This window comes from Narcine bancroftii, chromosome 8 (assembly GCF_036971445.1).
Source record: "Narcine bancroftii isolate sNarBan1 chromosome 8, sNarBan1.hap1, whole genome shotgun sequence".
Taxonomy (NCBI): domain Eukaryota; kingdom Metazoa; phylum Chordata; class Chondrichthyes; order Torpediniformes; family Narcinidae; genus Narcine; species Narcine bancroftii.
The window spans coordinates 31,746,469-31,769,548 of NC_091476.1; the positions used below are offsets into that span (position 1 = coordinate 31,746,469).

A 23,080-nucleotide genomic window follows, 5' to 3' on the forward strand; every position below is an offset into this window, starting at 1 on the left:
TGGCCTCCTCCCCCAGCCATCTTATTCTATTTTATCTTTGCTTATTCCTTGAAGAAGGACTCAAGCCCAAAACGTCGGCAATATATCTTTGGCTCCAATGGACACTGAGTTCCCCCAGAATTTCAGTGCGTTTTATATATAATAATGTGGCATATTATGTATCTCCAATATGAAGAGTTCTAGCACACATTTTAATTCTGAAGGTTTCTAAGTTGAGGAGGCTGTGTGTTTTACCTGTGAAGCAAAATAAAATGACTCTGTTTTGGTAGTTGGTTTAATGCTCTACTTAATTTCCCATGACATTGAGTTTCAGTGGCCTTTCCAAAATAATTTGTTGTTTATTATCTGAAGTTTGAGCTCAGTGTTCATGGTTTGCAAGTGTCAAGGCCCTCATCGACTAATATTAACTGACATTTTGAAAATATTGGCAGATTTCCCATTGTGCTGCCTGCAAATTGCCTGGTGCAAGGTTATGATATTTGGCTGGCGACTTGTATTGTCTCTTTAAGGACTCTGCACAAGTACTCTCTACAGAAATGTAGATAATTACAGTTGTTGGTTGTATTGCTACAGTCAATTCATGGTCAGCTGGAAATTACCTCCACAATCCAGATTGAAGTTCCTCTGTAACAAGGAGTGAGATCTGAAGTGGCATCACCAATGGAACCCATTTGTGGGGAATGCTCCAAATAAATTGGGATGTCAGTCACTGAGTTCCAATAGCAAGTTCCTACTTTTGAAAAGTGATTTTCAGAGCATGATGGAAACTCTCAAAACTTCCACCTGAAAAGATTTTGTTGTTGGAACATAAATTTTATCATTCTATCAAGTATATCTGGAGCAAAAAGGAGCAGATGATTGAAATGTGAAACAAAATACAGGAAGCATGCTTCAGGCAGAGAAACTGGTCACTGTCTCTTCAGCAGAAGGCTTTGACTTTGAAGCGTTGACTGTGTTTCTCTCCTTGGACAGTTTGACTTGCTAAATGGATCCAGCATTTTCTGTCATAATTTCAATCCTGTCTTAGTTTGCTGATATGTTGATTTTATTGTAACTTTGCGAGAGATCCAATGTATATTCCAAGCAAGTTTCCATAGAGTTCAACTTACTTCAGAGAAGGCCAACCCCAAATTCCTAACTAGTCAGGAGGAACATCATTGCATCTTAGCAATGCTTTTGTTTCTTCTCACAAGTTTGTTTTTTTCCCTGCAATAAATAAGAAGCTAGATTAGGAAACAAACAAAATAGATTACAAAATAAGATGGTCAATTCCTGTTCCCTACCTTTATGGTCCATGATACCATAATTATATGATGTGGTTTGATTTTAGGACTATTTAAGAATTGGTAATGTTTGTATAACTCTCTTAATTAATTTAAATTGTTGATATTGAAGACACAAAGGAAAATTGATAGTGTAGATTTTTATTTACTTTACAACTACCTTAATATTCATAATTTGATATTATTCCATCCCTTACATGTGAAATGCTGTTTGCAACTTAGTTTGGTAAATTATGACAGTTCCCCCAGTGATGGCATTTTATAGACCAAAAAATAACTTTTTTTTATAATAATAATAATATACAAAGTAGTCACAGAAAATCAAGTAGCCTCAGATATATTTCCATAATTTCATATCTGGTAACTGTTGGACCTGAATCAACAGGAGCTTAGGAATCAAAGAAGATAAGTATGCATCAGAAAGGCTGATGCCATTTGACTCTCTGTTAACCATTAAAGAACCACAAATAGTTGGTACATTCTTGAGGTCAATTCACGCAATACTTTTTTTCCATGATGAATTTTACAGTATTCATTTTACTGAATGTATCAGTACAGATTTCCACTGTTGATTTTAAATTAGCCAATTTGAACTGCACAAAACTACTAGCTCGATCTCGGCCCTAGTCTATAGATGTTCTTGACTTTCTGGCTTGTGTATCACTCCAGGCTGATGTTTCTGATTTCTGCCATATCTCACAGTTTTCCTGCTCATTGTGATATTCAGGAAGTCTCCAAACTCAAGAAGACTCCCTATCGGTTTTTCCCTCAGTATGCAGGAGTTGGTGAAGTGAGCCAACGTTCATAGCCCACATTCACGTCCTTACAGAGACCTTACAAGGAATCTCTGCAAAGAGTGCCCAACTCATTTCTTGAAAGATCATTGTGTCTTTCAAACGTGACTTCTGACAGCACAGTTTGTCTTCCGCTGGAGCTGGGAAATGGTGCTGACCTTTTGCTGTGTCCTTTTAAGAGGTAATTTCAGAGATCACACCTGCAAGGCTAAATGCCAGCCACTGTGAGAACTTGCAATGGATCAACGGAGTTTGTTGCTTTGAACTATCAACATCACTTGAAGCAAGACATCAAGAAGGGAAAGCCAACATTTCTATAATGTGAACAATGGAACTGATGAACTGGCTCTGGTTGTGCAGCTTTCACAATCAGACAATAATGTAATTTTGAACTCTTTATTCATTGCTGACATCAAAAAGGGAGTAAGTAAAACATTGCCATCACAGTAATTGATATATTTTCATTTCTTTTATTGTCCTCTAATAATACACAACATGTAATGCATATAATTTATCAACCTTTGCTTGTGCGAAGGTACACTAGCAATGAGAGAAAGAGAAGCAAAAGAGAGTCACTTCAGAGACATCAAGTGTCTATGGATTTGCCTCCAGCAACTTTCGCAACCTCTGCAGCCACATGTATAAAATGTTAGTTCCGCTGAATGACTCTCAGAACAAATGTTGCACCATTGATATAGTTTCTAGTTCTTTAAGAAGGAGAAGCAACTCCTGAAATGTTCTTTGGGTATGCATTAGAAGCCAATGAGGTGGCCCGGCACATGAAAATGCTCTGTGGTCTGACTGAGTTCTTAGCTTATCTAGATGGATTGCCCAAGTGATGTTGATAATTATGGTTGTTAACGTTTCCAAATGCGTTGATTGCAAATGCACATGCCCAAGCTCTTATGTGACAGCCATTTTCGTGGGTGGGATTTGTGTCTCTGCTAATCTGCCACTGTTGATGCCACTCTCCAAATTTATTCTGCAATGTTATTGAAAGAAAATTAGTACAAAGAAATCTGCACAATAAAAAAATGTAGCCTCCTCATTATTACTTTTTGATTGACAATCAGTAAGAATTCACTTACCAGAAGTAACCTGGATGATATTTCAATTTACAGAAGCCGAGATGAAACTCTCTCTTGAATCTAGGCAAATACTGAATTAAAAAAAAAATAGCCATATTCTTTAGCTTTGTACATTCTCCTTTTCCACTTTGTTTTCTGATTGAAACATGTGATACATATAAATAGAGGCTATGTTAAAATTGTGGTTTTGTAAGTTTGGTCATATTTGTGAGCTGTAAATACAAATGACCAAAATTCAGATGTTTTTGAATAAATCTATCAGACCTGTTATCTTCCAAATTTACAAATATGTACTTTGAACTTTCTCACTATTCAAACATTATAGCACTCATCCTAAGGGCATCTCATCTGCAACAGTGGGTGGTCTTCTAATTAAATCACAATCATTTGAATACTCTGATTTTGATTATGACAACTCAGAGGATCATTGTAACTGGAAATTAATGACATTTAGGATGAAGGAAAAATGCATGCGACGAGCAACAAAAATCTTGAATTTTGCAGGAACTATTTAATAGGATTGCACTTGTGGTGAGATTGAAGGTGGGAAATTTGGATTCCAAGGTGTTTGTTTCTCTTTGACAACCTCATGATTTTATGTAGCCAGTGACAGAAATTGGCTTAGTTGTGAATTTGCATTGAAACAACTGATGAGTAAAGTGAAGGAGTTAGAAGAGGGGAGGGTAGGACGCACTACCAATATTTCTTAAACCTGCAGCCATGTCCCCTGTTATGAAGAAGCACTTGGAGGTGGACATCCAAAATTAAGGCTAACCCAATAAAAAATAGCCATGACTGTTATTGAGGAAGGTATTTACTTTTCTGAATTTATTGGATTTGTTCAAAAGTAATTGGGGTGATATTTTTGGAAGGATATTAAACTCCAACAGTTAAATTTAAATATGGGCATTAAACAACTATTCTTTTTCAAATGTGCTTGAGGGCTAACACTGAAGATTTAACTAGAATCAAATAGAATATTTAATTCCATATAATAGGGTAAAAATTGTAATTTGATTCACTAAATTTATTTTTGATAGAATTATTGGATCATATCATGGTTCAGCATGAAAAAAGGCCATTTGACCATTTGATTTTTGGTAATCCTTTGATAGCTGTCAAATTAATCCTACTCCCCTGCTCTGTGTCTTTGCCAATCATTTCATATCTATGTTCTTGATGAGTCTTCTGTCAGAAGAAATCACTTTTTTTTGTATTGAACCATTGGAATGTAGACACTTATCAAAGCTGTCTTCACATTTACTTCCATAAGAGGAACAATCCCCATTTTCACCAGTCTCTTCACGAAACAAGTCCATCGTCTTTGACCATTCCATCATTCACTGCTGCACACTATCTCCAAGGTTTACCTCCTTTTGGGCTTTTGGTTAATAGGACACCAGAAGAACCCAAGAAGAGAGTAGCAGGGTAGGTCACCCAGCTCCTCCAGTCAGCCCCACATTAAATATACGTTTAAACAGTGAATTTTGTGACATATTCATGACAATAAATTCTAATTCTGATTCAGTATTGCCCTCTGGAGCTGCCTGCATGCTGTTTCTATGTTTTCCCAGTGACCGTGGGGATTTCCTCCAATTGCTCTAGCTTCCTCCAATTTCCTGTAGGTGTGCAGGGTGGAAGGTTTTTTTGCCTTTGTATATTTGTTCCTTATGTGCTGGTGTGTGGTAAAATCTGTGGGGACTTGATGGGAGTGTGAATTGAATAAAATGGGAATAGAGCAGGAATAATGTACATGAGATTTGAGAATCAATGGGTCTCATTGGGCCAAAGGTCCTGATTCTGTGCCAGTTGCCTTTATGACTCTGAATATGCCTGATGGAATATCAAAAACTTCCGAATTTTTTTTGTGTCAAGGTGGAGTCAAAACAGAATCACTAATTACAAGATTAATCTAAGACAGAGTTTTTCAAACTTTTTATTTCCGCTCATATACCACTGTAAGTAATCCCTATACCATAGGTGCTCTGTGATTAGTAAGGGATTACTTAAGGTGGTATGTGAGTGGGAAGAGATTGTTGCTGAAATGCTTGGCTTGAGAAAAATTGTAATTGGCCCATTTGCTTTGGAGGTATAAAACCATGCACATAACGAGTCAATTAGGTACAATTAAACCAGTCGTTTTCAAACTTTTTCTTTCCACTATATACCTCCTTAAGTAATCCCTTACAGAGCATCTATGGCATAGGAATGCTAAAGGTGATATGTGAGTGGAAAGAAAAAGTTTGAAAACCACTGATTGAAGATAATAAATATGTCAGATCTGGCCATTTTTGCTGTTATTTATCTGTGTCACTGGCCCAGCACTTTTCTCTTCCCTGGAATATGGACCCACTGGTAATCTCACACAATCCTGCTCTTCAAAACACATGCCTCACCACGTCACAGATCACACCCTTATTCTGTTTATTCACTTGCCACCTTCTCTGCAACTTAAATCCACATCTTTAATATATTTTCCAGTCTTTAATGTGAAATATTAACTTTGTGTCTCTTTCCAGAAATGCTGAGCTTTTCTGGCATTTTCTGTTTAATTTTCTTTTTTTTTTAAATTTCCTCATCTTAAAGTTGAATGCTTATTATTGTCAACATAGTATTCAAAGAAAAACAGGAAGGTAATTTGAATGTGAACTTATAAGAGGCTTCCAACAAAAAAATGGAAGAGTTAGAATAGCGGTTAGCGCAACGCTGTTACAGTGCTAGCGGACCGAGTTTCGAATCCGGGGCTCTTTGAAAGCAGTTTGTACATTCTCCCTGTGTCTGCATGGGTTTCCTTCAAAACATACAGGGGTTGTAGGTTAATTAGGTGTAATTGGGTAGGCCTGTTACTGTGCTGTATGTCTAACTTTAAAAATTAAAATAAAATTAACAGTCCCAAAGCATCATAGATAAAATAAAATATTTACATGAATTCCACTTTGATGTTTGAGAACCCCCTTTGTTGTTCAGTAGTGCTCACTTTCCAAATGTTCTACACTTATAAACATGAATGTCTGCGAATGCTGTGATTGCAGTAAAAACACAGAGAAGCTTGAGAAACTCAACCGGTCTCGCAACGTCCATAGGAGGTAAAGGTACATAACCGATGTTTTGGACTTGACCCCTTCCTCGAGGTATCCGAAAGGTCAGAAATATATCTTTACCTCCTATGGACACTAAAAGACCTGCTGAGTCCTGCAGCATTTCTGTGTTTTTACGCTGTTATAAATCCTTGGTCTGCTTTATCAGCTGATGACGTATAGCCACTGATGAGCTTAGCTCACCTGAATATTGTTGCAGCTTCATCATTCTGTAATTGAGCAGAAAATTGAAACTTAATTTATAATTTCCATTTATTAAATTGTATATTTATAAACATGTGGAATAAAGTTGTCCAGTGACTTATTTCAGAGTTATCTTGGTTCCTTACATGCTGAACCTAAATGGTATATCAGTATTTAACTCCACTTGGTTAAATACCTGTGGGCGTGTTTCCAGTTCTGGACAGTTTAATGGCCACATTCCAATTTCCTAGTCTTTAGTATAAAACCTTCCCACTGTGCTTCTGTGCTGTATAATTAAACAATCACCGTCTGCACCATCTGAATAGTCAAGTAGTCATGAATCATGTACCCTGCCCGAATTAATAAAGTGCCCTCCAAAATGATTAAAAAAAAGACATGGGGTTAGAAGTTAATTCTCACTAAGCGGGCAATAAAGCAGTGCCTGCACTTTGTACTCTCCTTCCAGAATTCTGTTCCTTCAACATCACTAGTCCATAGGGTCCATAGCATTGCAATATTGTTCTTGATTTGGTCTAATGATCTCTGACTATGACTTCAAATCCTTCAAAAGCAGCTGGGGAATTGAAATTAGTTCTTTTATTAATGTAAAAAGGCTTGAGAAATAAGGAGCATGTCCGAGCAATAGAAATGATGAAATATGTCGGGTTGGCTATGGAAAGAAGTTATTGTCATACTCTGATCTCAGTGTGACCACAAACTCAGTGCTGGATTAAGGTATTGCGGGGCCTGTTGCATTTATTTTAAAGGGGCCCTGAACTGTGCTGGCTGGCGTATGCGCAGTCCTAAATAGTGCCGGCTGACGCATGCACAGTGAGAGGGAAGTGTGACGGCAGTACACGAGGTGTCAGCTGGCTCATGCACAATATGACCAAGGTGCCACTCCACCACCCCTTCCCCCACTCTGAGAGAGTTTCTGACGCGGACCCCACATGTCCATTTTGGTAAGTTTGAAATATTCTTAACTATTCTTAACAAAATGATGCTAGCTTTCTCAGATCAGTATATATTCAGTGATTACCAGTGGCGTATCTAGGGAACCTATGGCAAGCATTTTGCACTTACACTGAAATTGACACCCCCCCTCCCCCGTTAAAACTTACTTACAGTGGCGGCGATGGCTGAGGGCTGGCTCAATGCAGGTTCAACGGCCATCTTCGTTGTAATCCCTCACACAGCTGGAACCACTCTACCTTTCCCATTGGTATCTGCAGCATGCAGCTCCCCTGACATGTAAACGAACAAAACCAGACAGCTGGCTGAGGGGCTGAAGTGAGGCGCATTTCCACTTACTTTTTCGTTTTCATCTTTGTGCCGTGGCTAAGAGATACTGATTAAAAGTGATTATTGGCTAAAATCGCTAACCTTTAATCAGGGTTACTAACACATACCACGCAGTGAACTGAGATTCACTGGTAGTGTGTTGTGCTGATGGCTGGCTCTGTCTCCTGGCTCCACCCCCATCTACACATATATAACACTGGTTTCCCGCCTAAACCCTGAGTTCTTCTGAAGACTACCTTCAGTTATAAGATAATAAAAGTGTATGTTCTCCTTCCAGTCATGAGAGCTTTTATTCACGCTACAGACTGTCAGTGTGGTTTCTCATAGTCGCTGCACAAAGATGAAAATGAAAAAGTTTCTCATAATTCATAGTACATAAATGCGGGGGCCCTTGAAAATCTGGGGCCCATGGCATATGCTGCTTAATCCAGCCCTGAATGAATTCACAACAAAATTGTTAACTCTTAACCGGCACCTGAGTCAGCTCAATAAAGTCTTCAGTTCAATAGCAATTGGGAAGAGGCACTAATTGCTGAACTTATAAACAAGATCAAGATGTCATACATGAATAAAGTCAAATTCTTCATCCTTTCCCAGATCACCACAGATGAGGTAATCCAATGTATCTCTTAGAATTGTCTTGTTTTTAATTCACTGTGATTCACTGAGAAATGAACACTAGATCCAATGGAATACCCACAAGCACAGCGCTTCTCTCTTTTATTTTCTCATTCTCATCCTTTCACGTTTGAGGTAGTGTCAGAAAAAAAAATGATTGTGGAAAATGGTGACTTTTTTTAGATTCACAATTCATGTCATGTTTACTTAACACATAACTGCAAGTTGGGCTGCACCTGAAATTTATTTCTGAGGTAAATTCAAACTAATCTCACTGAGTTCTGGAGTTCAACTTTGCTCAGAATGATAAGTGCTTGTAATACATGTCAGATTCGAAAGAATTAGTCTTTGAATTAGATATCAATTTGTGAAATTGAATGGAGTATTAACACACAAGGTCAAACTTGCAGTAAGTACTGCTGCAGATTATTAGCCTATTAAATACATTTACGTAGACATTGCATTATAAGGCTTTTATCTCGAGTCATATGGGAAATCAAGACAAGACTGGTTTTAATATCTCCATTTTTATAAAAATACTTATGTTTGTTATGTATATTATTCTGCTTTTTTTCAAAATTCAAATTCTAAATTATTGGAAATTAAATTGAACATTGTTTGCTTAGTTCCTATCCACAATTATAAAAAAAGAGTGGTACTGGCCAATTAAAAATCAAATAGAGCAAGAAAAGGATTTTGTTTGATTTAACACCATTTTATTTGGAGTAAAAATGCCCAAATAACTTCAGCAAGGGTGTAATTGACAAAAGTCATCTCCAGTATTTCAACCTCACTGGTATCAAGGATGCTGGTGTTATTCACTCACAGACTTTTATTGGCCTAGTTTCCCCAAAGTCATGCCTTATCAAAGACTATCACTCAAGTTGCATCCATCATCCTCACCAGGACCTCAGATCCTTTGCAGAAAAAGATATACCTTTTCTTCAGAGACATTCACTCAGGATTGAGGGTAACTTGATCTCTGCCCCAAGAGAAGTGAAAGATGGCTGTGCTTGAGTTTACTTTTAATGTGAATTGGCTGTTGACAAATTGACATCTTGATCCAATGGCAAGAAGGTCCAAGACCAGCTTCTACTTAGATGGACTTGGTAGACTCGCTCACACACACATGCACACAAGCACACACACACTTGGTGGACTCACTCACAAATGCACGCAAAAACACACACACTTGGTAGAGACCACACACACACACACACACACACACACTTGGTAGAAACCACACACACACATGCACACACACACACCTTGCATGATATACCCAGCACCAGTGTCTGTTCCTCTCTCAGAGTCCCTGCTCTTTCCAATTTCCCACTTTTTATTCTTCTATCAGTCTCCGCACCCCCCTCATTCCTCATTCTCCCTCCTATCCCCTTCCACCCCATTAACGTTCTTCTATTCTTGATTTTTCCATACCCTGAATTCAGTTCAGTTTTACTCCATTCTCTGGCAACTAGTTGCCCTCTCTAAGAATGAGGCCAATTCTGATGGCTTCCACCCTTACAAATCAGCACACACATTGAGTTCTTCAGCAGGAAAACAGACCCTCCAGCACAACTAGTCCATGGTGACCAAGCTTACCCCAGTTGGCTGCTTTTGGCCCATATTCCTCTCAATCATTCCTGTCCATGTACCTGTCTAAATGCCATTTGAATGTTATAATTGTCCTTGCTTCTACCTCTTTCTCAGGCAGCTCATTGCATGTACCCACCACTCTTTCTGTGAACAAAGTGCTTTTCAGATCCCTTTTAAATCTTTCTCACCTTAAATCAATGCCATCTAGTTTTAGATTCACCGACTATTGGAAAAAAGGGATGTGACTATTGCATTATCTCTGCCCTTTCGGGACATGGGAAAAACCAGAGTACCCAGTGAAACCCAGGTGGTCACAGGATAATGTGCACACTCCAATCTCAGGAGTTAATGTTCTAAAATCCAGACTGCTCAGGAATTGGGTTGGACTGGATATTTTTGATTTTCCAGATTCTTGGGCAGTTCATCTGTGGTGCTTATATAATGCATGTGCACACATAATGCAGGCATGTATGCTCACACACATGCACATAATGCATTCACACAAGCACACAAAAGGTGAGTTGTCAAGAAATCCAGTTTTTTCTAGTGGTCCAGATTTCAGCCAAGAGTTTTTGAGAAGTCTGGATTCTCGGATGGTCTGGATTTCTGGCATCCAGATTTTTGGACTTTTAAAATCCAAATCTTAACAGCAAAGTCCCAGCACTCCCCCATGTCAAGTCTAAAATCCAAACATTAACACCGAAGGCTCAGTGTTTCCCTGTGGGGTCCATCCGCCAAGACCGACTATTGTCTGCTCTGTACAGGCTTTAAGCGACCTGTTAAAGAATCCAGCAGTGGTTTATTTTAAAATATGCTAATAAAATGTAAACCTTTACCAGGTAATTTGCTTTTAAATGATTCTGACAGCATCGCTCCAGTGGACAGTGCCAGACTCGGGTAGTCGTTACAGCGACTGTAGCTCAAAACCTACATTTTAAAAGGAAATTCTGGGTGTTGTCTTATACATGAGTTACCTTATATGCCAGCAAATATGGTAAATATAGCTCAGAATATAAATCCCATGACACTCAAAAAAAGCAGCGGATGCTGGAAATCTAAAATAAAAAAACCCAGAAAATATTGGGAAAGCTTATGTCAGGCAACAGCTGGGGAAAATAGTAGTTTACATTTGAGGTCACACACCCTTCACGTGACACAATGATTCCCTTATTTCAAAAAGAGTGTGGAAGCGAAAGTTCTTATGAGTTTAAGATAATTGTTGGGATGCAAAGAGGACTGAAGAAGAACCACGTTGTTCAAGTGAAGCATGAGTGCAGAAGTTCCCTGGAGTTGAAGAGGACTGTGGGAGATAAAGGCAGCCTTGATTTTAAGAGAAGCCTGGGGGACGGATGTCCCTGGAATCTATTGAGAATGTAGGAGTCAAAGGACCACTAAGCAGGGAGGTTACCCTCAAATTTTGAGATGCTTCAATGGTCATAAATCTAAGCCCAGATCAAATATATACCAAAGTGTTTAAAGAAGCAGGGTAGAAAATTGTAGGACCCTGATGATAATTTTCTACTCTTTTGTCCATATGGATCATGTCATAAACATTGTGGTGTTGTGTTGTTGAAAAAAATGAGGTCAGGAAAAAAATTGGTAAATAAACACCATTTAGTTTAAGTTTATTGATGGACAATTTATTAGAAACCATTCATTTTGATTGGACAGATTAATCACATGCAGTCTGTATGAATTTGTTCAGGAAAGACCATAAATAAACCTTTATATCCTAGTGAGGGTAGGAGTAGGAGGATAAGACACACGAATGCATGGGTGAGGAGATGGTGTGCAGGTGGGAGGGACTGAGATTCCAGTTTTGTAGGGATTGCTTCTGGGGCCAAGGTCACCTGTTCAAGACTGATGGGTTCACGGGAACTAGAGAAGGCCAATATCCAGGCAGGAGTGAAGGACAAGGCTGACAGCAGTAGGGAACCCTTGATGACAAGATACATTGAGGCTCTTGCCAAACAAAAGATGCATGTCAGGTCGAGGCAGCTAGGACCAAATGAATCCCTCCAGCATTAATGGGAATGATAGAAATAATAGGGCAGAGGAAGTGGTAGAAGCAGTTATAAATAGCAAAAATTAAAAGATAGTTAGACAGGTTCATGGGATGGAAAGCTTCAGACAAAAAGGCCAAACAGGAGAAATAGGAAATGTCTAGATAGACAGCTTGGTCATCATGAGCAAATTGGGCTGAAGGGCCTGTTTCCATGTTGTAAAATTCCAGGGTTAGTATGATGAAATTATATGAGTTTGTAAATAAGAGAATTGATGAAGACAATTGATTTGCTGTGACCTACATAGTCTTCAGCAAGGCTCTTGACAAGATTCTGAGTGGCTAATTTAAAAGCCCCTGTAGTCCAAGGAAGAGAAAAAAAATTGGATTCCAATGTGACTCAGAGGCAGAAAGTGAATAGGATTTGTTGATGTGTTTTTTTGTGACTGGAAAGCTGTCAACATTGGGCTCAGTTCTTGTTCTTTTGCTTATTGCAATATACGGTCATTTTTTGAACCCAAATAGAGTGGATATGTAAAATAAGTTGGCAGATGATAGAAAAATGCCCATAGAATTGACCGTGAAGTCAAAAGATTTAAAGTGTTGGGGGATCTGAACAATCTGATCATTGGGTAGAGAAATGGCAAATGCATGAGGGTGTGTAATGCATTTGGGGAGGTGCAAGCTGACAAGAGAATGCAGAATAAATGTGCAGATATTGGCATGTCGTGGAATATCAGAACCTTGCACTGTACAAATCCACAATGATCACAAATCCTTCAACATAACAGGTCAGGTTAATAAAACATACAGCATATCTGACAAGGCATAGGAGATGTAGGTTGGGGTCTTTCTGACTAACAGACTCCAATCTGTTAAGTTAGACCTTCTCATCGCTTCCATTCTCACCTTGAGTACTGGTGTGCCCCAGGGCTTGTGCTAAGCTTTTTCCTGTATTCCCTTTTCACCTATGACTGTGTTCCTGTATAAGGTTCTAATTCCATAATCAAGTTCAAAGATGAAACCATGGTTATTAGCCTGATCAGAGGATATGATGGTCCAGCTTCTGGCCTTGTGGTGTGCCGACAAATATTTGACACAACACTCAGAAGACCAAGGAGATCATTGTGGACTTCAGGTGTGCTGGAAACCATACTCATGCCCCTATTTACATCGAGAGTTGTGGTGGAATGTGTACCAAATTTCATATTTCATGGTATCCATATTTCCAATCATCCCACCTGGTCCCTGAGCTCCTAATCAAAAAGGCACAATGGCGTCTTTATCTCCTGCAGAGCATGAAGAAAGTACACCTTTGTCCCAGGATATTGATGGATGTTTTTTATCACTGTGCCTTGAGAGCATACTTACCTATGGCATCTAAATGTAGTATGGCAATTGTCTCATATTGGAGAAACTTCAGTGAGTGGTGAAAACTGCCCAATGGATTATCGGCATCCAATTGTCCACCATTCAGAACATCAATCAGATATGTTAACTATGGACTTTTTACTCTTCTTCCATCAAATAGGCATTACAGGAGCCTTTGATCTCAAACCACCAGGTTCAAGAAGAGTTTCTTCCTGAGGCAGTGACCCTGCTGAACCTTAAATCACAGCGCTGAGTGGTACTAAACTCTGATTGTATTGTCAGTACTTTTATAATTGTTTGCTTGCTGAATGCACTCATTTTTATTTGCACTTAGTTATGTGTATATAACACTTTTTTTTAACTTCTGGTTGGATGCCAATTGTATTTCATTGGCTTTGTACTTGGCACAAAGGACAATAAAGTTTAATCTAAAAAAAAATCTAATGTAGACAGGTATCAGGCCTGAAAGGTTGAAACTTTGAGGAAAGGCTGGAAAAAGGATCCTGAGGGAAAACTAATTGGGGTGATTGAAATTATCTTGGGTTAAATGGAACAAATAGAAAGAAAAACACCCTCTCTTAGAGTTAAAAACCAAAGGCCATAGATTTAGAGTAATCCAAGAACATTAGAAGGGAAATGAAGAACATGGTTTCAGTCAGAAGGATATTGCTGGAAAGGGTGGTAGAGGCAGAAATCTCATTATATTAAAATAGTACTCTTACCTACGCTTGAGGATTCATGTCCCATAGGACTGGGGATCTATCGCTGCACCATGGGACAATGCTGTGTGGGTCTTTTGCAACTTGTCCTAATTAGTGCAATTACATCATTGTGTAATGCAAAGTTATGATGATTCTATGATTCAATTAGTTCCCCAGTGTGGTTTCTATTGTGAAATGTCCATCTAGCTCGAGATTGCATTGCTAACTAAATACTGACAACTGTGGAATCTTCAAACAGATCAAAATGTTACATGTAATGAAACTAAAAAACAATGAACATTGACATTCATAGTTAAATATATTGCCATGATTCTAAGACTTTAAAAAAGTGGTGCCTGGGTATTTAATGCCATTAAAATATGCTAAATCAATTTCATGTGTTCTAATATTCCTTGTAATGCTACCTTGTGATTCTAATTCATAGATATAAAACAGGCAGCACTTTCTGCTGCTTTACCATGGTTACCATGAATAGAATTCTTTAAAGCTTGTCACTCCAATGTAGCAATCAATGTTTGGCAGCTGCAAGTTTGACATGGGTGGAATGCATGAGTCCATGTGCTTACAATACCTACGATGTATCTGAGTCTGATTTTGTGATTTTATTTTCAAGAGATTGGCATTGGTGCTGCACACATGGCAAGTACACAAAATGTGAATACATTTGAAATTCTAGACAACATATCCTAGATAATGAATGACAACCAGATGAAAACAGAAAAGGGAAATGTATGACAACTGAGGTCATGGTCCCTTTTCATAATATTGGGTTGTATTGAATGCCTGTCGACTTTGGTGTTACCTAAGAGGTATTGTGCATTTCCAGAGGCAAGATTGTGCCTCCTGTGAGAGCATTGAGTATGGCCTCAGACCAACTGGGGCCTTAGAACATTGGTGTTAAAGTAAATGGCAACAGCAGGTCAGGTGGGGGGGGGGGGGGGATATTGTAGCCAGGTGTACTGGAATGGGTCAGAGAAGTCTCAATGTGAAGTGGGATGATTTTATTTTAATATCTGTACATTTTGTGGTGGAAAGGGGTGGTGCTTGGGCTTGGGGTATGGTGGATGGGAAAGGGATTTGAGAGTTGGGATTAGAATTCTGGACAGGATAAATAGGGACTTTGATGAGTTTGGAGATGCAAGATAAACATGGCAGATAGTGCTGCATTGCCATTTGTTCACCCATTGATCTAAAGCAGATCAAAAATAAATGGACAGTAATCCATTCTCTAGATGTTGTTCAGGTATAAGCATTGGCAGGACACTGAGAAATTTTCAACTAAAGATGGATCATGAGATTATATATCTGAGTAGAAATTGTGGCTTCAGTTTAACTTCTCATCTGAAAAGTTTACAACTTCATTGGTAAGGTACCAGCTGAGTATTGCCCCAATTATGGGCTTAGATTTTCTGCATGAATCTCTACAATGAGTTTTACACCCACCAAAGGCAATAGAAGAGTCGCTGAACCAAAGCTGGGCCTATACCAGAGGAAAGATTATTACAATGAAAAAATGTAATGTGATGCTTTGACATTGTCTTCTGACGTGACTTTGCTATTGGTCCAACACCTTACAAAGTCATGCCATGGGAATATCTTCAGCAGCAGATAAGTGAAGCAGGCTCACCACCACTTTGAGGGCAATTAGGATTAGAAAATCATCTTGGAAATGAAATATGTATCATACCTGGGAATTCTAACTGTAACATCATTGAAATTATGTATGACCACTGGTGAACTACGGATGGTATGAAATCAGAGACATGGGAATTTATTCTGACATGCTATTGGCATGATAAAGTTTTCAAAATGTTGTGGAGTGAATAAACTTCACACAGATGTTATGCACAGATGGAAGATTCATCATTGTCTCTAAAAACTGTAGTGACACTATTACTGCAGCAGCGACCCGAGTTTGTATCCAGGATCCGGCATTGTCTGTAAGGAATTTGTATGTTCTCCCCATGTCAGTGTGGGTTTTCCCTGGGTGTTCTGGTTTCCTTCCACCCTTCATAATGTATAGGGTTGTAGGTTAATTTGGGAGTCATTGGATGGCACAGGTTGTAAATAATTTTTTTAAATGAAGACTTAAATTGGGAAAGCTTCTTGATATACAGTATTGTGATTCATGACAATATTTTCTTTAATTTTTTTTGTGACTAACTTTTCAAATGAATGGGGCATTGTATTTGATCTGCCCGAATAACATCTTCAATGGGAAGTATTGATTTTGCCTTGCATATGAAACAAAATACAACTGGAGAAACCAAATAACCCAACATTCTGTTGGAACAAAGTAGTCATTTGATTCAGTGTAATGACTTCTTAATATGTTAATTACATGTATGGCATTTGATAGAGATTGGTCTTTTGACCTAATTAAGAAGTTTATTACTATTGACCTAATTAAGAGCGGATGAACGCCAACAAATGAGCCACATTAGATCAGAAAACATGAATGAGTCTATTTCCAAATAATTAATATATATCCCTGAACCTTTCACTGATGCAATTGATTATGTCCTTTTAAATGTATGTGGTACAACTTAGAAGAGCCATTTAAAACATTTATTGACTAACTTGGACCTCAGCATCTTCAGGTGTCAATTATGAGAATGATGGAACTTAAAGATTAATTAATGTATTGACTCTTCTCTTAAACTAAATTATAAACCATCAGATGAATATGGCAAGTATTGGGACCTATTGGCATGCTTTTTTTTTTGCACAATTCACCCCTAAATATGATTTTACAGGGAGTGCATCACATGTGAAAGAATGGGAGATTGGCCTGGAAAATTGGACATTTCACCTTTGTGTGTCAGTCTTCATGATAACATGCAACTTTCATTAATCACACACAGAGAAATTAGAAACACATCATGCAGGAATCAGTAGGCGGATGACAACAATGTTTTGCACAGATTTGTGAACAATAGATTTCAATAAAAGGAAAATTATTGTTATTCTCCCTTCTGGGTTCACAGCCATTTCATTCCAACAGTTTTTTTCCAACAGCTATCAGGCTCTTGAACCTCCCTGTATCACTTGAACCATAACATCATTATAACAGAACACTTCACCAAGACCTCCAAAGATCTGTCTTCATTATTGAAACATCACATTTTTTCCACTAACTGTAACTGACTATTTTTCTATGCTTTTCAAATTTATCACCTTTTAATACTTGAACACAGTAACTTAATAATTACTTTTTGGGCATTTGCCATATCTATACCTGCAAGAAATGAAAATGTCAATATATTTGTACATTGCATTTATGTACATGACAATAAACTTTCATATTTTCTCATCAGCACAAGGCACAAAAGATTTTTTTTAAAATGAAGACATATAGCATGGTAACAGGCCATTTTGGGCCCACACACCCATGCCAGCCAATTACACTCAATTGACCTACAACCCCCAGTATGTTTTGAACGCTGAGAGGAAACCCATGTAGACACGGGAAGAATGTATAAATTCCTTTCAGACAGGATTCGAACCCTAGTCCCGATCGCTGATGCTGTAACAACATTGTTTTAAGCGCAATGCTTACCATACAAGATATGTCTTCACAAATGACAGACCTGATATTTTTTTGCCCTTTGATCGCATGGGCTCTTGTGAGCTTGAAGGGTTTATAACCATGCTAAATTTCTGATTTAAAAAAAAATCAGGTGCACAGGAAAGTGTCAGGTCCTCTTCTCTCATGTCTCTCTTATGTCCTTGACAGCCTTTTATATAGTGGCTGTTATGCAGAGTTTCTTAATCTCAAATTTATTTGCCATTAACTGGAGCAGCAATGATAAGACGTGTCTCCAACAGCACAGGTTCCATCTTATAGAAAGATTTTATGTGGGAATGACCAAAGTACTACTTTTAATATTTCTTTGCCAAGTTTTGCATATTTTCGAGGAATTGATACAGGATGTGACATGAGTTCAGTGTCTCAGAAGGGGGACATTTAATGTCTATATAAAGGGCATACAGACTGAAGTTAAAGTAAACATATTGCAGATTACAGGATCTTGTGACTTAGAAGTGGGATTTGAACAGATCTGCTGAGAAAATGCTTGTTAAATCTGGGTTTAGTTATCCTCCAAACTTATCTTCAACATGGCAAAAAGATGTATATACTGCACATACTCAATTAATAGTCGATCCCTCACTTTTATGGGCCCAAAATTGTGTGCTTTCTGTATGACCTGTGTAATCAACTGAGCTCCTGACAGCAAACCTTCACCTCAGCCGCCCATCCATCCAAGCTCTTGATGCCCCAACTGTGGACCCTTGCTCTGGCCACCCACTCACCAGAGCTCCCAATTGCTCGGCCACAGATTCTCTCCAACACCCTGGCTGCCCACCCACCTGAGCTCTGGACACCACCTGGCTATCTAAGCTCCCAACTCCTTGAACAACACAGGTACTTACTGCAGTCAGAACTATGACCCAAAGATTTGGACCAAAATACATGACTATTACATGAGTACATATGGTAGGTTTTTAAAGAGATTTTCACACATTGGCCTTCTTAAATCAAAGTATTGAGTATAAAGTTGCAATGTTATGATGAAGTTGTATAGGACATTGGTGAGGTCAAATTTGAAGTATTGTCACCTAACTGCAGGAAGGATATCAATAAGATTGAAAGAGAGATTTACAAGGATGTTTCTGGGACTTGAAGAAATTAGTTACAGGAAAAGGTTAAACAGGTTAGGTCTTTATTCAATGGAGCATGAAGGGAGATTTGATTGTGATATACAAAATTGCAGATAGAATCAATGCAAGCAGACTATTTTCCACAGAGGTTAGGTGAGATTAAAAACTAGATGATATGGGTTAAGGGTGAAAGGCGAATTATTTAAAGGGACCATAAGGGGGAACATTTTTATGCTAGAGAGTGGTGGCCGTGTGGAACGAGCTGCCAGCTAAAGTGATGAATGAGGGCTCAATTTTGATATTTAAGAAAAATTTCGACAGGTACATGGATGAGAGGGAAATGAAGGGATATGAACTTGGTGCAGATCAGTGGGACGAGGCAGAATCATAAGTAGGCACAGACTAGAGTTGTGGAAGGGCCTGTTCTGTGCTGCAGTGTTCGATGGTTCTATAATGTATTATGTTCAATGCAGAATACAACCTTAAATTTGTAGCTGATCCAAGCTTGATCCGTTCCTAAACAAATATTTCCCTTAAATCTAATGAAAACAATATATTAATATTGTAGTTTAAAATTTTTCAGTAAGCTAAAAGTGGTCTGTTCAATTTAAATGTTAAGAGTAGAAATCTATGGCCGCATATACCATTGAAGAACATGATCATTCCATAACAAGTTCAAAGTCCTTTCTTTTGGATCAATAAACTGCACCAATCTCATAGCAGCAGGAGGAAAATCTACTTTATATATGAATCAATATTAAAGCTGCATGTATTCAGTGGAGCATTCCCCAGGACAAGAGCTGAGCTTAATTGTATCTGCTAGCATTTTTTTTCGTGAAATGTGCATCAGCTGAAAGAACCTGAACCCATTACCTCTGCTGAATCTGTTGGTCTCCAGCTGGGCAAGGCACGTGGGACTTTAGCCTTCTTATTTTGGCAGGTTTTCTTCTGATAATTTATAAATTAATTCTTCAGATGATTTTTTTTTGCAGCATCTGTTCGCAAAACCCATACTTTTCTTTAGATGGATTGTGACAAGATGGGTTCTAGTTCAGCAAATGAATATCAGTGCATTATTGAACTGTTATTGGAAAAACCTTGGTGAAATTATGTTCTTTCCTTCAGATTGCAATAAAATCAATTGCAGGAAAAGCAGCCCCAGTGGTTCAAAGACTGACAATTTAAATGTGAGCACATAGAGGCAAAATGAGCTTTGATTGCTCTCATTATTACCAGGAGTTTAGTTGGTTTTTGCTTTTGATTGCAATGATGTGATCTCACCTTCAATGGTTTATATATCGGTAAAAATCAAGGACAGAGTGAGGCGAAGACAGCACAAGGACTGCAAATCCTGGAATTTTGAGTGAACAATGAGTAGCTGGAGGGACTCAATGGGTCAGGCAGGATCCATGGAGAGAAATGATCAGTCAGTGTTTTTGCTTGAGAACCTGTTTTTGAGACCAAGGTGGTAGAGGGAAACAGCAAGCATAGACAGTCCAAATCATGAAGCCCTTTGAACTCTAGGTGTCTCACTTTTCTCACTGCTAAAGAATTGTGGAATTGTAGTCCAGCTGGATGGGTATGCTTCAAGTACTTGAAAAAAAATATTGTTGAGTCAAAATATTATGCCCTGACAGCAAAGGACTGAGCAATTTATTATTATACTGTAAAACAGGCGACACAGGAATTCTATGGGTGATTGTTTCCCAATCACCACTATGTTACCCAAATCATATTTCAGATTCAGATTTATTGTCAGAGTCCATACATGACATCATATACAACCCTAAGATTCTTTTTTCTGAGGGTGAGCCAGAATTACCATTTATATTGCAAAAAAAAATCCAAGGATGGACTAAAGAAGCAGGAATTTGGGATAAAGACCCAATGGTAATACAGTAATAAACCAGGTTCTCGGAGGTTAATGTTGTGAAAGGAATCTAGAAGGTCCAAAGCTCCATCAACTTGAAATTTAAAGATTCAATTCATTGGCATGTAATAAAAACAAGTGTCATATTACAAAAAATTGCTTTTTATCTGCTGTAAGGCAGACAGATTCACCATCGGCAGAAATTGGCTGAAGTGCCTCTTAGAATCAGAGAAAGACAAGCAAAGGTGAGTCCCCCATAGTCACTGAGTGTCCGTAGATTCACCTCCAGTGCTCCTGCAGCCTCTGTACCTACACAGAGTCCAATCCAACCCAATGGCAACCCAAGCTCCTTTTCCAAATCTCTAATACGATCAGGAACCCTTCAGCGCTCTTAGCACCCTCTCATATCCCAGTTCCAATACCCTTTCAGCCAATCTCCAGCAGTCTGCAGCCAAGTGTAAATCCCTCGACCACTGTCGGCACCAGCCCACAGCCTGTGTGGGTTCCACGCTTCAAGTGACCAACAGCCTGCCGCCTGTATGGGTTCTTCAGCCGCAGAACCCTTCACTATTCCACTGTCATGGTCACCATCCCCTGGGTCATCTCCTCTGCTTCTCCTTCTCAAACATGGTGGGGGGGGTGGGGGGGGGGGGGGATGGTGTTACAGTAGCTCAGTCAACACCACCATTTTGTCCATCTGACTTATTTAACTAATGTGCAAAAATCTCTGTGTCTTAATTGTGTTTGATGAGGTAGGTTCTCAGGAATATTTGGGCAGAAAATTCCCAGAGAAACAGTTCCTCCTCACTTTCATCCTCAGTCTACTCCACCAAATTCTGAGGCCATGTCCCCTTGATCTAGTCTCACTGATCATTTGTCCCTATCATATTTATAGATGTTTCTCTAAGATCCCCTTTCATTCTTTTAAACACCAGTGTGTATAGACCCAGGCGACTTCACCTCTCCTCATTGGCTAACCCCCTTATCTGTGGAATTCATCTGGTGAACCTCTTCTACTCCGCTTCCAAAGACGGTATATCCTTTCTCAACTTGTAGTGAACTACCAGTAACCACCAAGACTAGGCTGAGGGAACTAGGTTTTAATGTACAGAAGAACCTTGCTGGCCCAGATCCAGGTAGAGGAATGGAGGGAAGGGTGAGATGGCTCGGCCTTTATGGGCCAAGACCACAGGGGAGGAGTCATAGGGTATGAGTCATTAGTGGGCCGGCCAGCTCCATATATACAGTAACCAACAATAACTATATACAATGGAGGAACCGTATCACCGCACACTAAAGACAAGAATTATCAGGAGTACTCCAGGTGTGGCCTCACCAGTACCGTGCACAGGTGCAGCAGAACCTTTCTGCACTTAAATTCAATCCATCCAACAATGAAAGCTAACATTGTATTTATGTTCAGAATTACATGTTGCACCTGCTTAGAGAATTTTGCTATTCAGGCACAGGCACTCTTAAGTACCCCTACTCAACAGCATGCTGCAATCTTTTGCTCTTTAGATAATAACGTGATTGTCTATATTTTCTTCCAAATTGGATGATGTCACATTTGCCAAAAGTGGTATAGATGCCACAAGACTCTCACCACCAGGTTCAAGAACAGCTGGTCCCCCTCCACCATCAGAGCCCTCAACAGCAAACTCAATCAGGGACTCATTTTAGGTCTCTTACTTTGATGTTCGTTTGTTTTTTTCTCCATGTATTGCTCAGTCAGGTGTTTACATTTCTTTATTTGTTTGCATGTGTATGTTGTGTACAGTTTTTTTTTCTGCACTACCAGTTAGTGGTAATTCTGCCAAACCCGCTGGAAAAAAAGAATCTCAGGGTTGTATGTGATGCTGTGGATGTACTCTGACAATAAATCTGAAAATGTACCAGGCTCACTCATTTGATCTATCTGTACCTCTCTGCAGTCTCTCTGCGTCCTCTGCAAAATTTACTTTTCCATTCAATTGAACATCTTAGATATGTTACACTTCCAAAACCCCTCTTCAAAATATTTAACATATAGATCGTGAACAGTAGCAGACCGAGCACTGAGCCCTTCAGCCCTGCATTTACCACTTAGGGTTGACAAATTGGATTGTAACATGAGTTTAACCTGCCAGTTTGGCAGATTATCTACCCATGTAGGAGCCCATTGGTGGGTAGAATTTTTTTTTTTAAAAACTGCATGGGTTGGAGGTGGATTTCCAACCTATGACGATGCAACAATTTGTAATCGATTGACAGCTGCCCGGATGGAAGATGACTTCAGTGTGAGCATGCGTGAGCGCATCATCAGTTTCAGGTTGGTGGGAGGTTCGAGTGTGGAGTGTGAGCATCTCAGGTTAGGTCGTTGTGATAATCAGCACATGTCCATAAAGTGAATATAGATTAGTTTTATTGACTTCCAGCGGGGTTACCGGTGACTTCTGGCATCACTAAAAGAGCGGGATAGCCCTTAAATTGGCCTTCCAATTCAAGGACT

The 23,080-nt window shown here is 39.0% G+C and overlaps 1 protein-coding gene and 1 long non-coding RNA gene across 3 annotated transcripts in view; one reads left to right on the forward strand and one right to left on the reverse strand.

Annotated features, from left to right (window-relative positions):
* pcdh11 (protocadherin 11) overlaps positions 1-23,080 on the forward strand; it is a 692,247-nt gene that overhangs the window by 622,087 nt on the left and 47,080 nt on the right. The window lies entirely within an intron of this gene.
* On the reverse strand, positions 1,449-14,139 carry LOC138740578 (uncharacterized). 2 transcript variants are annotated; one of them, XR_011343038.1, is made up of 5 exons: positions 14,058-14,139; positions 10,799-10,889; positions 7,572-7,690; positions 3,166-3,236; positions 1,449-3,059 (listed from the first exon to the last, which is right to left on the reverse strand). It is a non-coding gene; the product is annotated as an uncharacterized lncRNA (long non-coding RNA). The 2 variants fall into 2 exon arrangements; XR_011343039.1 differs by having other exon boundaries at positions 7,568-7,690.